Raw genomic sequence first — 18829 nt, forward strand, 5'->3', positions numbered from 1 at the left:
GCTCAATACCAGGGGAACTTCTGTGTCACTGTGCAGGGCTGCTGAGTGTTAAAAGGGGCTTAGACTGACAGGCTGTCGGCCGGCATGGAGGCTGACAAGCCTAACTGACAGCGACACTAAACAAGCACTGGAAGGTGAGGGGAGAAGGAGATGAGGTGGGAAAACAAATGGACATGATGAAAGTCAAAGAGAGAGTTTGCATTCCACCTGCCCCATAGATTGAAACTTGTGAGACCGCTGGAAGCTGGAAGATGCAATTTGATGGCATATTCTTGACAGAGAGGTACCTGACGGTTGCCATGTGGTGGTTCTTTTGGCCAAAGTCCCTCCTCCCCCTTCTGCCACCACCTTGGTACATGTCAGGACTTTCAGACTTTTTGTGTTCTTTTGTCAGGCTCGATAGGTGGCCATTCACTCTGGAGCTGTGACAGCTCTCCGATACACCGGTTGAAAGGTGTAGATGGGTGTCCCTGCCATTGCCCAGAACGCTTTCTCATTTTGAATGGTGAAGTGCACTTCACTCGACTTCCATCAGTCATCCCTGCTGACAGTGGAATGGAAGCAGCTGCTTTCTCACTGAGAAAGGTCACCATCATATTATGATGTTTGGTGTGTCAGTTAGACAGCTGTTTTACTTAATAGTTTAATGAGCTTTTCACTCAGTTCCTTTTTTTTAAATTGTTCTTCTACTGTAAACTTTTTGACTCTTTACCTCTTTATTCTTTTCTTCCCTTACCCGCATTTTGTTTTTCCATTTAGTCAGTGTTTATTTTGTTGTACTCTGTTGTACGTTCTACTATTCCAGTAATTATTTTCTTTTGTTCTTCCGTTTTCTGCATTCTTTCTGTCCTGCTTTCCCTTTTGTCCTTCTTTCCATTCCTTGTTTCTCATTTATCCATTTTTTTTCCTGTTTTGTGTAGTTTTTTTTTTTTCTAACCCTGCTTTTACCCAAAATTTTATTATTTCATTCTCTTTACTTTCTTTGTCCTAATTTCTTTCTTCTTTCTCTCTTTTGTCATACAGCAGTTTTGATTGTGCTGTTGATGGGTTTCTCCCATCTCTGGTCACATTAATACACTTCTGTAACCGCAGATTATTATTCTGAACACAGCCCAAACTATTGGAGTTATATTCCATTTCTCAACAGAATAGAAAAATGTTTGCATGCACGCATACACATGCTTTCACACACAATAACTTATCTTACAGTCGCTAAGTGCCCACTAAGTAGCATTTGCAGTAAAAGTCTTTAATGAATTAACACATAAGGACACCTTTTAAAACCTCCTCCTTGGTTGTTAATTAGGAAATATATATGATATTATCTTTTTATGAAGATAAACAGCCAGCATTGGCTTAGACACAGATACTGAGAGGAAACCAAATTGGCAATTTACAGCCTTATTTTGCAGTTTTGGCGATCATTCCCATCAGTGATTATCATCTTTTACTCAGTGGATTAATTGCTGAGATCTGGCTGCTAGAGCAGAGTGCAGTAAAAGGGCACCACAAGCATTTAGATGTCCACGCAAGTTTTAAACAAATACAGGAGAACACAAATTTTAAACATTAATACCAGTTTACTCATTATTCATTACTCACTAAATTACTCTGTAAAGAAAATTGCTTGTGACATTGACAAGGTCCCAGCTTGAATCCATTGAAGTGATGTTACCAGGTTACATTATTAGGGGCCAAAGGATCCAATGTTTTTGGAGATGGATCCATAGTAAATAGTAATCACAGCTTCTGATTCTTCAGTTTTTAGCATTTGCTCTTGTATCCATATCAACAGACTGACTGAAGGGATTCAAAAATCAGTCGGCCACTTTGGTCCAGACTGACATTACTGAAAATGGGTGGACTGGAAAGAAGATGGACAAATTCTACTGACTTTGGTATTCCCCAGGCCAAAACTGAAACTTAACAGTGGACCGTGGGCCAAAGCAAGGTGGCACATGGGACAGTCCTTATGTGGCACATGGGACAGTCCACCCACTGTCGCCTCACAGCTAGAAGGTCCCGGGTTCGATTCCTGCCTGTTCTGCTGTCCACCATGCCTGCTTGAGGAAGGCCTTTCTGTGTGGAGTTTGAATGTTCACCTGGGGTATCCTCCATAAAAAAACCCACTAAAAACATGCAAGAAGATCACCACCTGCAACTGGGTCCGCGGGCGCCGTTGTCGGCTGGCAGCCATCGCTCCTGGTCTGCCGCGGAGGGAGGACTTGGGATAAAAGCAGAGAAAAGAATTTCACTAAGCATGGTGCGTGCAGTTTTCCTCTGTAACTCTGCATCTGGTTTGACTAATAAATACACTCATATCACCAATTACTAATGAAAGTAAATACATAGCTCAGCTGTAGCCCTCATAGCGCTTACTATGGATTATCACCAGAAGGCTTGTTTTAGCACTCAGTCAGACCAGTGTTGGTTATGTTTCACTGCATGAAAAGTAGCATTTCCGTCAATTATTGTCACTGTATATTGCCATGGAAGTTCTCTCTCAGCCCCTGTGACTGTGAGGGTGTGTGTTAAAATGCAAATGTAAATGCTGCAAGCTATACAAATGCAAATTGGGATTGTGTGTGTGTGTGTGTGTGTGTGTGTGTGTGTGTGTGTGTTTTCTGTGCCTTCAGAATACAAAGATTTTTTTTTTTTTTTCATAAGGATTTAAAAGTGTTTTTAAATAATTTTATAGGTTACATACAGGATAAGTGTCCTGACTCTCAATTTTCATTTTCTACTTAAATTGCTAAATCAAATTGTGAAAATTAAAGCATCTACAGTTCTTGGACACATCACAGTTTTTCGCATTTTGCCACCACAACACCAGATGAACAATGCTTGTGTGATTAGCTTGCAAAATTCCAGCAGAGTAAGTCCACTGATGATTCTTTAAGTAGGAATAAAAAGGGAATACACCAAAGTAACTTTTCTTTTTTTAATTTTCAATGATGTAAAACAGTTAAAAGAAGTTAACATGTTTTATAAAATATGCAGGTACAAAAATAGAAAATCAAAATACCTAGCAAAATCACAGCATGTTTTTCTTTCTACACAACAAAAATTGTCTCGCAAGAAATTCTGAGAGTGTGACCGCACATATGGTTGGACACCTCCTCTGACGCAATGACGTCAGCAGAAAACAACCTCGGCGCGTCTGTGAGCATTGTGACCAGGAACTCTCTAAGACGCATTACTATGAGTCCTATTTTATCAGTGGAGTTTGGATCAGAAAATTTAGGGTTCGGGTCCTGCTAAACTTTAACTCTGTTCATACAATGACCGACATCGTCTTCAGTTCACCCCAGAAGGCACTCCTCTGCGACGAGTGGACGGCCTGGCTGCAGAGCGACCATATCCAGAAAGTCCAAACAATTTAGAGAAGAAACTGCTGAGCACATTGGATTGTCTTGGCAGGTAAGAGGGTCCGTTTCCAACGATATTCGGAGCGGGCAAACTTCCCCGTAAACTGGCCGGAAATTGCCGATAATCAGCGAACTTCGCGGGCGTTTACTGGTCGGAAATGTGGTTTTCCATGCAGTGTTTATCCATCAACTTCTCCCCCTGCTTTTACCACAGACCACCCTCCTCCCCTTGACTGCAAGCTCTCATGTATCCCACTTCTTAAATAAATTTTTTGCCTTCAGTTTCTAATAGAATAGCATTAAGAGTTACTGTACCCAGGAAAATAATTAAATATTGTACTGCAGTCAATGGTGACTCTGTGCTCTTTCCACCCAAGTGAAAAAATGTATAGTTAAGTTAGTGTTTTTCCAGTACATTTCTATACATTTGTACTTATTTTATGTAGATTGAAAGCATATGTTTAATAAATATACAAGAGTAAAATATATTTTTTGTAGGGCTGGGCAATGTTTAAAAGTTTTAATTGTGGTTAATGATTTCCCTGCCATTAATCACATTGTTATACGCAAAATCCAATAATGAATTCAAAAGTAGTGTATAGCACACTTGTATTTTAAATGTATTGCCATATGAACTAAAGTGCTATAACATTTATTGTGCAAACACTTTTAACATAAGCATTTTGTTTATACAGTACCAGTTAAATATAATATTTAGTGTAAATCTCAACTTAAACAATGTAATCAAAGCAAATACAAAACTAAAGCTTATTGCCACTGCCAGGGCATTAATGTTATCCTGTTTGTTACCAAAAAATGCCCACAAAATCCTGAGCCACAATCAAAACATTAAAACAGGAATTTTCTGAGGTAACAGCAGAAACATTTTTCTGTTATCAGGGACCAGCATAACCACTCTATGTTCAGTACCAAAAGTCCCTGTTAGAGTGAGGTGAAGCACAAAAAAAGTTCACAGCTGGGATTTACTGTACAGGGGACTAGTCTGTAAAGTCCATGTTTATACTGCATTTCCTTTGCAGAATCTCAGTCAAAAACTCAAATCGGCCTGCGGTCTGTAGCTATCCACTTCGTTATGGCATTTGTTAGCTTGTTTTGCCTTGGTTTGTCTATACTTCTCCCACACGTTGCATCTAACGTAGTCTGCCGAAGCCTCGCTCCGTTGTTTGTTTCATTGAGTGATTTGTGTGTACCGCATTTAGGTGATATTTCAGACTGGAAGTACCCCGGTGATATGAAAACTCAGCTTTGCAGTGGTTACAAATAACTTTGGTTATGTTGACTCCACTGTCTGGAAAAACTTTAAAATAAAAATGTCCATGTAAAAGTTGCTCACCCTTCTCCATATTTGTTAAGCCGCGAATTATTTCCTTTTCTGGTTCCTGTGAGTGCGGCAGCAGTCCGCAGCCTATGCATGTCCGCAACCGAATTTTCAGGAAATTTGTTGAAACGCTGTTTGCATAATGGTGCACTTGAAATAAACTTATACAGAGTCAAAGTACATTAATGTTATGTTGTCATGACATACTCAAATGTATATTTTTATTTTCTAATATGCATATGTATATTTGCCATTCAGTGTAGCACATACAGATACACAAAAGCATGTCCATGCAAGACCTACTTCATACATAAACTTATTTCACACTTCTGTCACTTCTGTTAATCAAGGAAAAAACATTGAGATTTAATAAATAATGCAATAATCAGTAGTTCCAAACCTAGTTTGAAGTTTTTTTGTGTTTTTATTTGACTTTGATTGAGCTTGGTTAGCATTTTCCCTAGCCTCCAGTCTTTTTCCAAAGCTTTGCTTAACACATCCTGGATCTGTACCAGTGTCTAAACATCCATCCATTATCCATTAATTCAATGAAGGTAAACATAAATTGCCCAAATATGAGAATATTAGTACTTTAAATGACATAACAATAGCAGCCCAATAATAAGTGCATATTTATATTTCTTGTGTGAAGTGGTCGCGTGACCTTTGTGATAGTTTACATGATTGGTGTGTAGAAGGTTGATAGAGTAATACTCAAAGCCAAGGGTAAGCATGGCATTCTTGCATCCTAACACTTGTGACTGAGTGGGCCTGGGCTGGTTTCAAGCCCAGATATCCACTCCATGTCTCTGGTGTAGGCAGTGGAAATAAGGACAGTGTATAAAGAAGAGAGAAAGAGAGAAAATCAGTACATGCCAAGAAGAGTTGTATCACACACTGTGCGGAGAACAGTGCAGAGCCCTCCTCATTAAATTCTTGCACTGGCGTTGGTTTTTCCACTTTAATGCTTGGGAGATGCTGGCTTCCTCCTAGGAGAGAGATAGGGACTTGGGGGGCATAGCAAGCATAGCCCAATTTGTCTTTGTTCCAGTGGGAGGTGGTTTAAGCAGCAATGCCCTCTCCTTTCTTAATCTCTAGTGACCTCTCCCTCTCTCTATCTTACATCTCTGTTGTGCTTTAAGCTCCTCTGCTCTTTGGTACTCTGCCCTCTTAGAGCTGTCTTCTTTTACTTCATGTTATGCGTTTGTCTCTCAGTCTCCGAGCCAACTTCCTCTTCTGTGAGATAAGGGTGGTGGAGGATTTGGCCACACTGTAACTGGGTTAATTTTTGTATTAAAATTACTTATTCCTTATTAGCACATACAAATTAGCACGGTAATGTGAAAAGGTGAATCACTGACAGGCTAATCTCTACAAATATCTCCAACTACATATGAATGCAGAATCTGTAAGCAAGTTGTAAGAGCTTGATACCGGAAGCAGTCTGGTTTCTGTTTGTAGTCTGAGTAGTATTGCTGAGTGGGATTTAATTGCATGCTTGTAAACAGTCCGCGTGGAGAGAAAAAGAGGTGAAATGCTTTGGCCAAAATGCAGCTGCAGAACCCTGATGTCTCCGGCATTCAAGCAGAAACATCATCATCATCAAATCTGGTCTGTTAGGCTCTCATGTTAAGTAAAAAATAAAAATTTAGTTGGACAAAATTTGAGGTCCAAATTTTGTTTTTGATGCTTATCAGTTGTGGTGAAGTAAATCGAAAGTGCAGTGTGGTCCTTCTAATAGTTGACAAGACATGGTACTCTGAACCAAAAAAAAAAGAAAGAAGGAAAAAAAAAAGAAAGAATCTCTAAGTCACAATAAAGGAAAAATACATGTCTGTGAGAAACTTCTCGGACGAAAAGCGAAACGTCTTGTAGAACCTCAAAGTCCAGTTGCCTTTGTAAATCGCTGTGAAGTATCACAACCTAGACGAATGAGAATCTTCACAAACATGCCTTTAACAAATTTCATGGCAATCAATCCAGCAGCTGAGATACTTCAGTTGAACCAGACTGACCAATACATCAACACACTTATTTTCATTACCATCTAGCTACAAGAACCTGGTTCATAAAATCTGGCTGTTGAACTGAACATGCAATTGTAAAGAGAAGTAAGAGAAGAGTTGATATTGTGACAAAGGAGATAAGCTCCAGGGCGAGCCAGACAGCTGAATTGAAGTTGGGCATGAACCCTGTCAGTTGAATGGACTTGCCACGGGTTTCGTAATGAACGGGTTTGGGGTTCCAATAGCAACTTTGACTTTTCCCATAATGCAGTCACACTTCAGTCATCAAGGACCTCTCACTCCCCGAAATCACTTCCACCTGTCCTTCCCCCAGATACATATGGACAGAAGCTGTAGACTCTGACAGGTAATCCAATTCATGGAGAAAAAATAAAGCATAGAGATCATGTTATAGTAATTGACCAAAAATATTGCTCTGGGCAATTTGATCACATAATGTGCTTTACTGGAACAAAATAATTGTCTGTGACTGCTGCCAGGGACCAACTGGCTAAGAGCATGTATTACACTAAGTCAAATTAACTGGTTTGTGCAAGACAAACCTTCTGTCTGACTGTGACTGATTCTTGCAGATAAATCATCTAATGCGACTGTCGAGTTATGTCTGAGTGTTGATGGACAAGTCCAGCTGAATTGTGAACCAAACATATTAATGAATTGAGCAATGGAGGTTTCAACAGGATAATATACAGCACAAACAGTGTGGAGGGCAGTGCCATGGACTCTATCAAGAGTCTCAAATCGAGATTGTGAAAGACAAGAGTTGTCAAACGTGACTTGATACAGTACAGTTGTATCCATGACATCTGCCACAGTAAAGGAGTAATTTTTTTTCCTTTTTTGAGTCCACCACCAGCTAGAACCACAATCCAAAAATTAAAAACTGCAAACTACTGTAATTTTTATTTTGAACTTAATTTTGATCAGTTGATTGACTGCTATGAGAAATTCAGTTTGATGTCATCATAAATTGAGTATCTGGGGATTTGACTGTCAAACTTACCTTCAAGAGGTCACTTTGGGCTCTAGCCTGAGCTTGACATTGGTATTTGTTAGTATATTTGACTCTGTAAAGGTTACATAATAGATCGACTGATTTCGAATCATCAATAGATAGTTATTTAACCATGAATTGCAGATCTAGACATATTCTCTCATCTTATGGTAAGGAGAACATGTTAAGAGGATGATGAGTGGAGGGTTTATCTGGTTGTTATCATCAGTCTCAGCAGGACTGAAGCTTGTCTTGCCCTCTGTGAGTGCATGGCTGCTAGATTCAAGATTTCCTGAGCACGCTGTTCAGCATTTGGCTCCTCGCGCCAGATGTTCAACAGATGGGGTTCACTAATATCTCCCCAGGGTGCATAGGTTTCCACTCTAGCTCTCTCAGCCTCTGTCACTCTTTGTTTTATCTTCTGAGTTCTATTGTGATTACTTTCTAATTTGTGGTGTTGTAAAAAAAAAATCTTCATTTTAACTTCCCCTCTCCATCTTTGCTTCCCCCTTTTTGTTGCGACTCTCCTCTGTTTTGAGACATTTGCTGAAACTGGGGTAAGGACAGAGAGGGGGAGAGGATTTCAGAGCTGGATTGGTTGAAGTCTTCCCCCATTCCTCACTGCTAGACAAGCACCCATGTTCCACCTGAAACACCTTTGGATTTACGCTGCGAACTGCAGCCATCTTTCTTCCATTAATCACCTCAGGGCTTGGTGCTCCAGCTCGCCATGTCCCCAAGCCGATGGATGACCCACAGGGGAAATCGAATGGAAACCAGCCAAGCCTGACGCTCTTGAGGTACTTCCTAGGTACCAGACTAAGAGAGGGAGAGAGGAGGACAATAAAGTAATTCAATGTGTGTGCCATAGGCAAGAAAGCTTTGCTTCTAATTCAATGCATGTTGTAATTTGCCTTTTCTTATTAGGTCCGTATATTTCTGTAATCTGTCGATTCTGTTTTCATTTAGAGTTGCAATTAATCCCTGTTTTCATTTTAAGCAATTCATTGTTTAGTCAATAGAATTTAATAAACAATGACTATAGAGGCTGAAGGGATATCAACAATCAGCTTTCTGAGTTTCACTAACAGTTCAAAGACCAAAAGGGATTCAACATTTAATTACAGGAAACAGAGAAAAACAACATTTAAACAATGAACCAGATTGATAAATGACAATAAACTGATTGACTGTTTTATTAATTTTATTAACCCTAGACCCATTTCTTCTTTTTTATCCGTCTTACACCCATGGCCAGATAACCCCACTATGGCGCTGAGGGGGAAAAAGGAATATAAATATTGATAAATAAATGAATAAACTGACACTGCGTAATCCCATTTCCTTTGCATTGCATGTGTGTGTGGCATGCCTTCTCCTCACGTGTAAACGGCAGATGTTACATGGAAAACAGCCACTTTGCTGTGTAAAAAAAAACATTTATAGAATTTATTTATTTAAACATTTATAAGGACAATATTGGACAAAAAAGTTGGGTGCCTAAAGGCAATCTCCACCAATTTCAAAATCTATTTACAGGTGTGAAAACAAAGTTGGATAAAGCTTTTGTGACTCCACAGGCATGTGCACAAAAAAAGATAAGTGATATCAGTGTTTGTTGTGTACTACAAGTTTGAAAATGAAAAAAAAATCAAAAAAAAAAAATCTTGGGATTAGGAATTTAACAGACCTTTGGAACTCGTTCCTTATCTCTACTTAAGGGTGAGAGGCTACATCAACCACTACTGCCATAACACACCTGAATCAACGATCAGGTTAGACTAAAGGTAATGTAGGTGTAGTGTAATAGTGACCTATTATGATGTCAGCAGAATCATTACACGCCCTCTCGCCACTGCCAAATGGTAACAAACAGTGTTTGAATTAGGAATTATCTGTTGGAGACATTTGTGTCTGCTTCCACAACAGGGCATTACCATTCATGTTTTGTTTTTTCAGCTTTCTGAATACTTACTCATCATTTCAATGAGAAACAGAAAGTCTTACAGTTTGCTTGTGACCTGTATTGTTTTGTTCTTTTCTGTTGGAGTTTGGTTTGGTTTTTCTGTTTCTCTGTCCTCCGCAGGGGAGGTGTGGCCGGGCTGAGCAGAGGGCTGACAGCACACCTGATGCTCATCAGATAGTTCTCCCCACATTTAAGCAGCGTGGCGGCTCTGCCTCACTGCCAGATTGTTTTGAGCCCGTGCGTCAAACTTTCCAGCCTGTACCTTGTCTCATTTCCTAGTCGTGTTATTATTCCTCTGCTGCTGTTGAGTGAATCTTGTTTAATTATTTCGTGTTTTCTAGTTTCCTCTCGTGTTTCTGTTCCTTGTTTCCTACATAGTGTTTTTGTTCCTACCCGCTTGCCACGGTGTAGTAGACTCTTGTGTTTTGGGTAGATTTTGCGTTTCTCTCTGATTTTGCTTTCTCGTTGTACAGATGGAGCGGCCTCGAAATTCCCCCAATTTCATGCTGGGGCCCTGGCGGGTCCGTGACCGGTCCCTGCTCTGCAGTAGGCGGGTTCGTGACTGTAATGAGATCCCCCGCGATGACGTCATCGGCGCGGGGCCAACTCGTAACGCCCCTAAGCTCCATTTGCGGAAACTACCTGCACTCGCTCGATCAGTCCACCAGGAGGAGCAGTCATTATTACCGTGTCAGCTTTGCTGAGTCGTTCATTAGATCTGCACATAGCCTCCACTGCTGTAAGAAAAACTGCTTGTCTAGTAGAGCACCCTGTGCAGTTTTTTAAATATAATTATGCTTAATCATCCACATTATTGTAGTGCTCGTTCACAAACTTCTTGGATCTGCTCATCTGCCCATCCTGCCTTTTCCTCCACATCTCTCTCCACCTTTGGAGAGGCTCCCAGCGCATCTCCGCGTGCCGAGTGATTTGTGCCCAGAAAATTAATCATGACAGATCATAACAGAAGTTGTGCGTCGCGTTTTTCTAGCATTCTGAACTGCTAAACAGTTAAATGTTTAATACTCTGCCTGATTCGCGGAGTCACTCTGCTTTTCAGTTGGTGGGTTTCCTGTTTGTAGCGCATTTTAGATTTGCGGGTCGCTATTTGATGCGGTGACCAGCAATACGCAGTTTCTGTATGTGTGTGTACTGTATATTACTGGACAGAAATCATTTACAGTGCGCTGAAGAGGGAGAGACGGGAGGATGAAATGCCAATTTTCAGCCTGTGATCTGTTAATGTCTGACTGAACAGCCTCATGGAAGTGATATTTTACAGTTCTACATATTTTAATCTAACGAAATTCGTTAAAACAAGTCACTTGATGCTTTCAAAGTCATGTCATTGAGCTGAAAGGTTCCAGATTTCGTTCGCCTTCACAGGCGGCTGCGGAGCGCCGCAGACGGCTCGCACTGCGCACTGCGATGTTCAACATCATAGGCTTAATATACTGTAGTTAATTATCACTGATCTTTTTCATCACTCTGTCTGTGTGACTGTCTGTGTCCTCCTCTCTGTGTCTCTGTCTCTTTTTTCAGACTGTTCACGCAATGAATATAAACAGTAACTATTAAAAAAAAGTTGCGGGAAAACATAGTGCTCAGAAGCACACCAAGAATGCATTTTTTACGTCAGGCGTTGTACGCGTGTTTGATATTAATATTGTGCCGCTGCACCTCAAATAAATGTTTTTTTGGGAAACAGAAATGTTCAACATGACTTCATCATGTTAGACCAGGCAGACAGGTTCTTACTACAACATCAACTCTCCCTCCGCAGCCAGCGAGCCTCATCCCCCGCCCGGACACCTACATTCAATCATGAATAATCCTAATGGGCCAATCAGACCCATGAAAAAAAACAATGTTGTGGGGCATAAAGGGCCAATGGGCCGATGTAGATGGGCCAATCTACTTGTTTTTATTGGCCAATCAGTTAACACACACACATGAAAATGGCCAATAAACAGTGAAATCAGTATCATGAGTATTTCTCAGATGATGATTTCTGTATCTGTCTAATCCGTGGCATGCAATATTTCACCCCGATTTTGGATAAAGTATAAATCCAATTGTTTCATTGTTTCAGCTGTCGTGGCCAAATCTCTTGTTAACTTATTAAGCTCTTCCGCACAGTGTGACATCTATTTTAATTATTAGAGAGCTGCTCTAATGGCCACTGATAGACAGTCCATCCTATTCTATAAACTGTTGGTGGTTTGTGAACTTCACTGCATTTGTGCATTTGAAGCGATTAACTCCCGGCACATTTCAGAGCTGAGTAAACCTGTAGTTTCACTGACACATCGCGCATCATCACCACGGGCGTGAAAAGTCATTATTTGCATTACAGTGTATCCTTTGTTCTAACTCAATGGATGGTCGCCAGCCAAACAGGCTCCCAGCCCCCACTGTCCCACAGACTAGCTATGGCCAGTAAAATAGGTGGAGGGCTGAGGGGAGCGCGTACCTCCAGTAATTAAAAATCAATTTGTGCCACAGATATTAATATTGTGTCGCTGGCTACTTTATAGACTTCACTAAATGTTTCCATTACACTTAATTACATTTATGGATAAGCCAACTTTCCCACCTCCCTCATGCATCAAAATGTATATTATCAGTCCGACCGGGAAATCTTGCGATCGCAAAAATTAGCGCATATTCAACCAATACTAATATGACTGTCTCCTGGCCGCTTCCTGGTCTATTTTTGCCCAGAGCCGCGCGCCTGTTGCGGAAAACATAGGCGAGCCCTGGAATCTCCAGATGACGCGCTCTGCTCCTGCAGCTCTGTCTCTGTTCCAGCGCATGTAAAGTAAAATTAGGTCATCATTTTTGTTGATAATTATCAAAAGCAAACTCTATGTAAACAGATGGAGCCTGTTTATTCTTGGAGTCACAGGCTGTTTTGTAAAGCTACATCACTTTTATGACTCAGGAATGATTTTGTAACTTTTTTTTCAAAGAAGATAACATGCAGCAAAGGGCTGAAGGACGGAATCGAACCCGTAGCCGCTGCAGAGAGCTTCATACATGGGGCGGACGCTCTACCAACTGCGCCAAATCTCCGCCACATGATTTCATAACTTTGAGCTGATGCTTCTCATTCTCAAGTTAAAACTTGTTTTTTTTTTTAAGATGGGAACTGAATCTTTTCGACTGTTTCTGTAATGTGAAGTATGGTTATTATCATATAGGAAGTGATTATATACAACTTTTTTACATGAGTTTGTTTTTTTTGATTGCAACAATCACAAAAACATTCATACAGTATATTGTAAGAGAAAAACTTAGGAATTTTCTGTTTGCAAATCGAAAATATGCATTAAAACAGGCTGATGGAAAAACACATTTATGACTTTTTTAAGACTTTGTGCGAGAAATATTTTTCTAAGTTGATCTAAATAATCAACGTAAAATAGTTGAGTAACTGTGACTGCCTAACTACAAATAAGCCTACTAAAGCAGATGAATGTAGTGGAGTAAAAATCTTTGCCCTTGAGATGTGTTCCTGTGAGGGACACGCCATCTCCTGGTGACACCCTGCAATTGAATGAAGAGGCGTGTTTATAGTGGATTCTGGGCACACCCCCAAGAGGAGGGGGGGACTGGTAGCTGGCTGGCAGCCGGCTGGGCTTCGAGGCTGCTGCATCTGTATGGTACCCGTTGTTGGTAATAAACCTGGGGATCCAACTAAAACTACCCGATCTTTCAGATAGTAACAGAAAGAGTGTGTGCTCCTAACAGCCTGTTAGCTTGTAGATTTGCTGTGATCCTAAAAGAGAATATGCACTGATGATTACCCAGGTAAAACAAAATATATTTAATTGTAATCAGAAAACCAGTGCCAGTTTACTTTCTGACATCACACAACCAGTTCTTCTGTGTTAGCTGGAGTAATACAGAAGTAGACTTAATGTACCCTGACATCACTTTCCTGTGTGGTACAACCCAACGTAGCCACAGGAAACTATGGTTTGTGTCCTGTCTCTTGCCAATCAGGATACATTGGTTCATTTTAACCTTGACCTTTCCATACATACATACATGCTAAAACCTGTGGGACTGGCCAAACAAGTCTGGAATGACGGCATTCCTCAGCATTAGACTCTTTATAGAATGTAGACTATACTTCCTAATATAGGCTTCTTCCACCACATACCAAAATAGTAGGATGGTAGAAGGATCAGCTGATAGACTCTGCAGTATTTTAGTTGTAAATCATGACACACAGAGGGAGGGGCTGTCCAAGTGATTGTCCTGAAGTACTCTCCCTGCTGTTTCATCTTGTCTTTGGAGTTCTTTCTTATGAGACAGAACTGTTAAGATGGGCAGGTGTATTTGCTTGAATCACAGTAATGTAGCTAAATGTGTAGCAACTAAGGTTGAGCCAAATATTCGTTTCAGACGAGTATCCGGTACGGATAAAGCATTCTTGACGAGTCCGATCATGATACGAGTAAAACTCGTCAATATCCGTGCTCATGCTGAAGGCGGTACTTTTGAGAAGAATACAGTGAACAAGGCTGACTTATTATTTCCCTGTTTGCCATCACTGAATGTTTGCATGAATCACCAAGTTCACACAGATCATTAAAAAATAAGCAGTCTTACAGGCCACTTAAACACGTGCACACATATAGCGGAACACACAAAGTAGCCTATATTAATATTGTTATTGCATATGGCTGCATGCAGTGACACTTTCTCACTGCAGTTCATAAAAATAAATATAATACAATAAATATTACAAATTCAGCTTTATATACCGTTGTATATAGGCTTTTTATAGGGTTTGAATACAGTAGATATTTTAACTGTTACATAGCACGCATACACACTCACACACACACACACACACACACACACACACAGACACCTTAATCAACACTGTTTAACTTTGTGTGGGGAAAATAATGCCAAGAACGTTAGGTAGTAAAAATAAATAAATTTTTACTACCTAACTTGTTCTGGAAATTGTTCTCTTACTTTTGTGATCAAAAACATTGATTTGAATCTCAATTATGAGGCTGTTCTGTAAATAGTTTTCAAATAAACAATAAATATAGCAACTTCTGATCAATCCATATCAATTTCAGACTTAAAATAATGTACAGATTTAAGCCCCACCTATTTTCGGTGAAACCACACCCACTCCAAGTACAGATACAGATACAGATAATTTAGATGGCTGAACAGATACAGATACAGATAGTGATGTACTCGCTCATCCCTAGTAGCAACTATATTCACTCTTGCTAATTCTGTATTGTTCACATGAGGACATCAGTTTCCTCTAAGGAGAGATCTTTGTTGGATGTAGTGCAGACTGCTTGTCAATGTGTAGAGTTCACTGCTCTGAAAGGGAATGTATGTATGTATGTATGTACAGGGAATGTGAAATTACCCTGTACACTTAGCAGTATATTCTGTATATTTCTTTGCCTTCATCTTCCACTGACATCACTTGCTTTTTAATTTTTCCCCTCTCCTCACCCGAGTTGTGTGTCAGGCCTGGCCCTGTTTTGGGCTGTGGCATATGAAAAAGGCCTCTCAGGCAGTGTCACTCCAAAGACTGTTGCAGTGACATGATGTTTACAGGCGCCGGGCGAGCCAACCAAAAGCAAAATCTAATTACCATAAAACCAGGGAGCCCTGTTTTAGCCAGCAAAATCATTCCCAGGCCTATTTGCCAAAATTAGCAGATACACTGACACTTTAAACACACACACACACACACACACACACACACACACACACACACACACACACACACACACACACACACACACACACACACATATTTTGCCTTGCTTGCAGGCTCTTCACAGTCGCACATTTCCCTGTCCTTGCCATGGCCCCACTGTTCACACTACTCCTCACTTTGTTTCAACTTTTAGGGGATGGAAATTAGCAGGGAGAGCATGTTCTCATCGAGATGGGGGGGGTCCAGATTTCTTGCGTCCTTTTTGGTATTGCTGTCTGAGTCACACATTGAATCAAATAACCCTGTTGGAATTGATACACAGTTTGTCCATTATGATTTGTGCCAGGCTTTGATCCCACCTTGTTTTAAACTGTATGGTTGGTGGGTAAAGATGATGCATTAAATGCTCTACTCAGAAGAGAATGCAGAAGGTAGGAATGTGCACACTACTAGTGTTTTAAGCTGCAGTGCAAATGGCTGGTAACACAATATTGTCATATTTCCTCTTGCCTCTCTTGCTGGCAGGAGAATGATAAAACAAGACTTTGAACTTTGCAGCATGGAGACCAAACCACAACTTTATTATCTGGGAAGACAGTGCATTGCTCCACTCTACAGGAAAAATAGTGTGTAGAAATAGAAATATCCATCCATCCATCCATTATCTATACCGCCTATCCCTTTCGGGGTTGCGGGGGGCTGGAGCCTATCCCAGCTACAATGGGCGAGAGGCGGGGTACACCCTGAACCGGTCGCCAGCCGATTGCAGGGCCACATGCAAAGACAGACAAACATTCACACTCACACTCACACCTACGGACAATTTAGAGTCATCAATTAACCTAATGAGCATGTTTTTGGTCTGTGGGAGGAAGCCGGAGTACCCGGAGAGAACCCACGCATGCACGGGAAGGACATGCAAACTTCACACAGAAAGGCCCCGCCTGACCCGGGGATCGAACCGGCAACCTTCTTGCTGTGAGGCACCCACACTACCTGCTGTGCCACCGTGCAGCCCGAAATAGAAATATCACAATCTTAATAGTGTTTCGCAATTATCATAAATTGCTATAACCTGCCTCTTTTTTCAAATTTATTGCAATATCTCATATTCATTATATACAGGGACCAAGCAGACAGGCATGAGGAGTTCAGCTGGATTTTCACAACAAGATTTATTCAGACAAAAATTAGCCAGTACATAAAAGTTTGGGGCCCATTAAAGAAGTCAACTAAACAGAACTTAACTCAGGCTATTATAACTCCAACAGAATGAAACTGAACAGACCAAACAAAGACAAAAACAAACTTAACAAAGACTAAACGTGCCCTACAAACCGCACACAAAGGGGAACATATATACTGGGTGATCAGACTATTTGACAGACAAAGTGGATAACTAAACAAACATTACCAATTGGACCACAAACAAACCAAAACAATTGGCCACTTCCTGTATTTAATAGATCTGTTCACTCAGCCACATCCTTTGCTTAGGCCTGGCAAGATGTCCGTCCAGCAGCAGCCGAACTCTCAACACTGGTAACTAGTGATGGCGAGGTGAAGCTTCTGAAGCAGTGAATTTGATTGTGTAACTTAAGGACTTCCGCTGGTTTGATCCCCAGGTCGGGCAGGGCCTTTCTGTGTGAAGTTTGCATGTTCTTCCCGTGCATGCGTGGGTTCTCTCCGGGTACCCCGGCTTCCTTCCACAGACCAAAAACATGCTCATTAGGTTAATTGGTGACTATGAAATTGTCCTTAGGTGTGAGTGTGAGTGTGAATGGTTGTTTGTTGGTATATGTTGCCCTGCGATTGGCTGGTGACCGGTTCAGGGTGTACCTTGCCTCTCTCCCATTGACAGCTGGAATAGGCTCCAGCCTATGTGCAATGTGGAGGTTATGAGATCAACTAAATGTATAATTAAAGGAAATGAAAACTAAGATCAGTGTAGGAGGGTAACTGACATTCATGCCAGCCATGTGGCAGCAGTTGCAGCCATCATATGGAAGTTGCCATCTTCAGTAGGTACACTACAGACTGATGAAACAGTGTTACATTTCAAAACATCTGCAGTCAGTGAGGAAACTTTGATGTTCGGGTCACTATTTGACACTCATTATCAGTTAGTCTGGCAATTATTGTATTAATTAATTGATTAATCATATATTGGAATTGGAATTTTCATTGGAATTTCCCCTCGCGGGACGAATAAAGGCATATTGAATATAGTCTATTAATTGTCACACTTTGCACACTGCAACCAGAGAAAGACATGACCAAAAATTCAAATGAAATGAATGTTACTGATGTGACAAATGTAAATGCATCACATTTTTTATGATCACATTCTCATGAAATGATGTAGTGTGGTAAATGGAAAACCAAGGCTATAAGAACAAAGAAAACATTCTCTTTTATTAGCTGGGACCATTTTCCAACACTTTCACGTGCTTAAAATCATTTAAAATAATATGGAAAATGGCAGAAATGCATGCATGTCATATGCATGCCTGCTGAAACAAGACGTTTTTCATAGTTACTGAAAGGGTTGAGCTGCATTATACAAGAGCATGTGCAACATAAATGTGAAATTCCATGAATAACCCATGTACAAAATTGAGGTACTGTACCTGTACAGTTATAGCCTTCACTCTATGTACCAATGATTGACACATTGTATTGCCATGAAAACATTTTAACACAAATGTGAAAATTCTAACTAAAGCAGCTTTATTCAGAGCCACCACATGAAGAAGAGTCAAAGAGGGAACGGATGGGGAATTTATTCATGGCCATTGTGTAAATGGGCACTTGAAGCAGCTAATGCAATGACTTGACTGTGATGGTGACTGCATTTAATACCACTATATGCTATAAAAAATTAAGAGAATGAAACAAAAGGACAGATACAACACCATATATTGTTTTCACATATCCTTGCATCACAGTTCATATGCATCCTGAAAAATTCCAAATTTATTGCAAATGCTCAAAACAATGAATTGCTAGTCAAGTTGGATAGTCAGGTTATGATCAGCATGATCAGTGGCTGCGCTGAGAAATACCTTTATAAGCAGACCTTTTGACAGCACTCTCCTACATTTGAGGCAGGAACATTCCCCAGTCCACCTTTTTCACTTTTTTTTGCCCCATGTTAGTATGTGCAGGAGAAATACCAAAATTCAGATTTTAAGCATCGATAGACACAGTGCCTTTTTTGCTGCTGCCAGGATGATGCTTTTGTTTGTTTGTTTGTTTGTTTGTTTGTTTGTTTGTTTGTTTGTTTGTTTCCAATTTTCCCTTATCCTGAGCTACCCCAGCATAAGCTATCTGGAGCATTTGACATGCTTATCAACTGAAACACATAAATGTCATCCTTAAGCTGTGTGGACCCCGATTATATCTTTATTTTTATGAGTCTT

General features: G+C 40.5%; 1 protein-coding gene across 2 annotated transcripts in view; it reads left to right on the forward strand.

The window, feature by feature from the left end:
• Positions 1-18829, forward strand: part of LOC139328600 (receptor-type tyrosine-protein phosphatase gamma-like) — a 551152-nt gene that overhangs the window by 7924 nt on the left and 524399 nt on the right. The gene's annotated exons all lie outside the window — the stretch shown is intronic.

This window comes from Chaetodon trifascialis, chromosome 3, assembly GCF_039877785.1.
Source record: "Chaetodon trifascialis isolate fChaTrf1 chromosome 3, fChaTrf1.hap1, whole genome shotgun sequence".
Classification (NCBI taxonomy): domain Eukaryota; kingdom Metazoa; phylum Chordata; class Actinopteri; order Chaetodontiformes; family Chaetodontidae; genus Chaetodon; species Chaetodon trifascialis.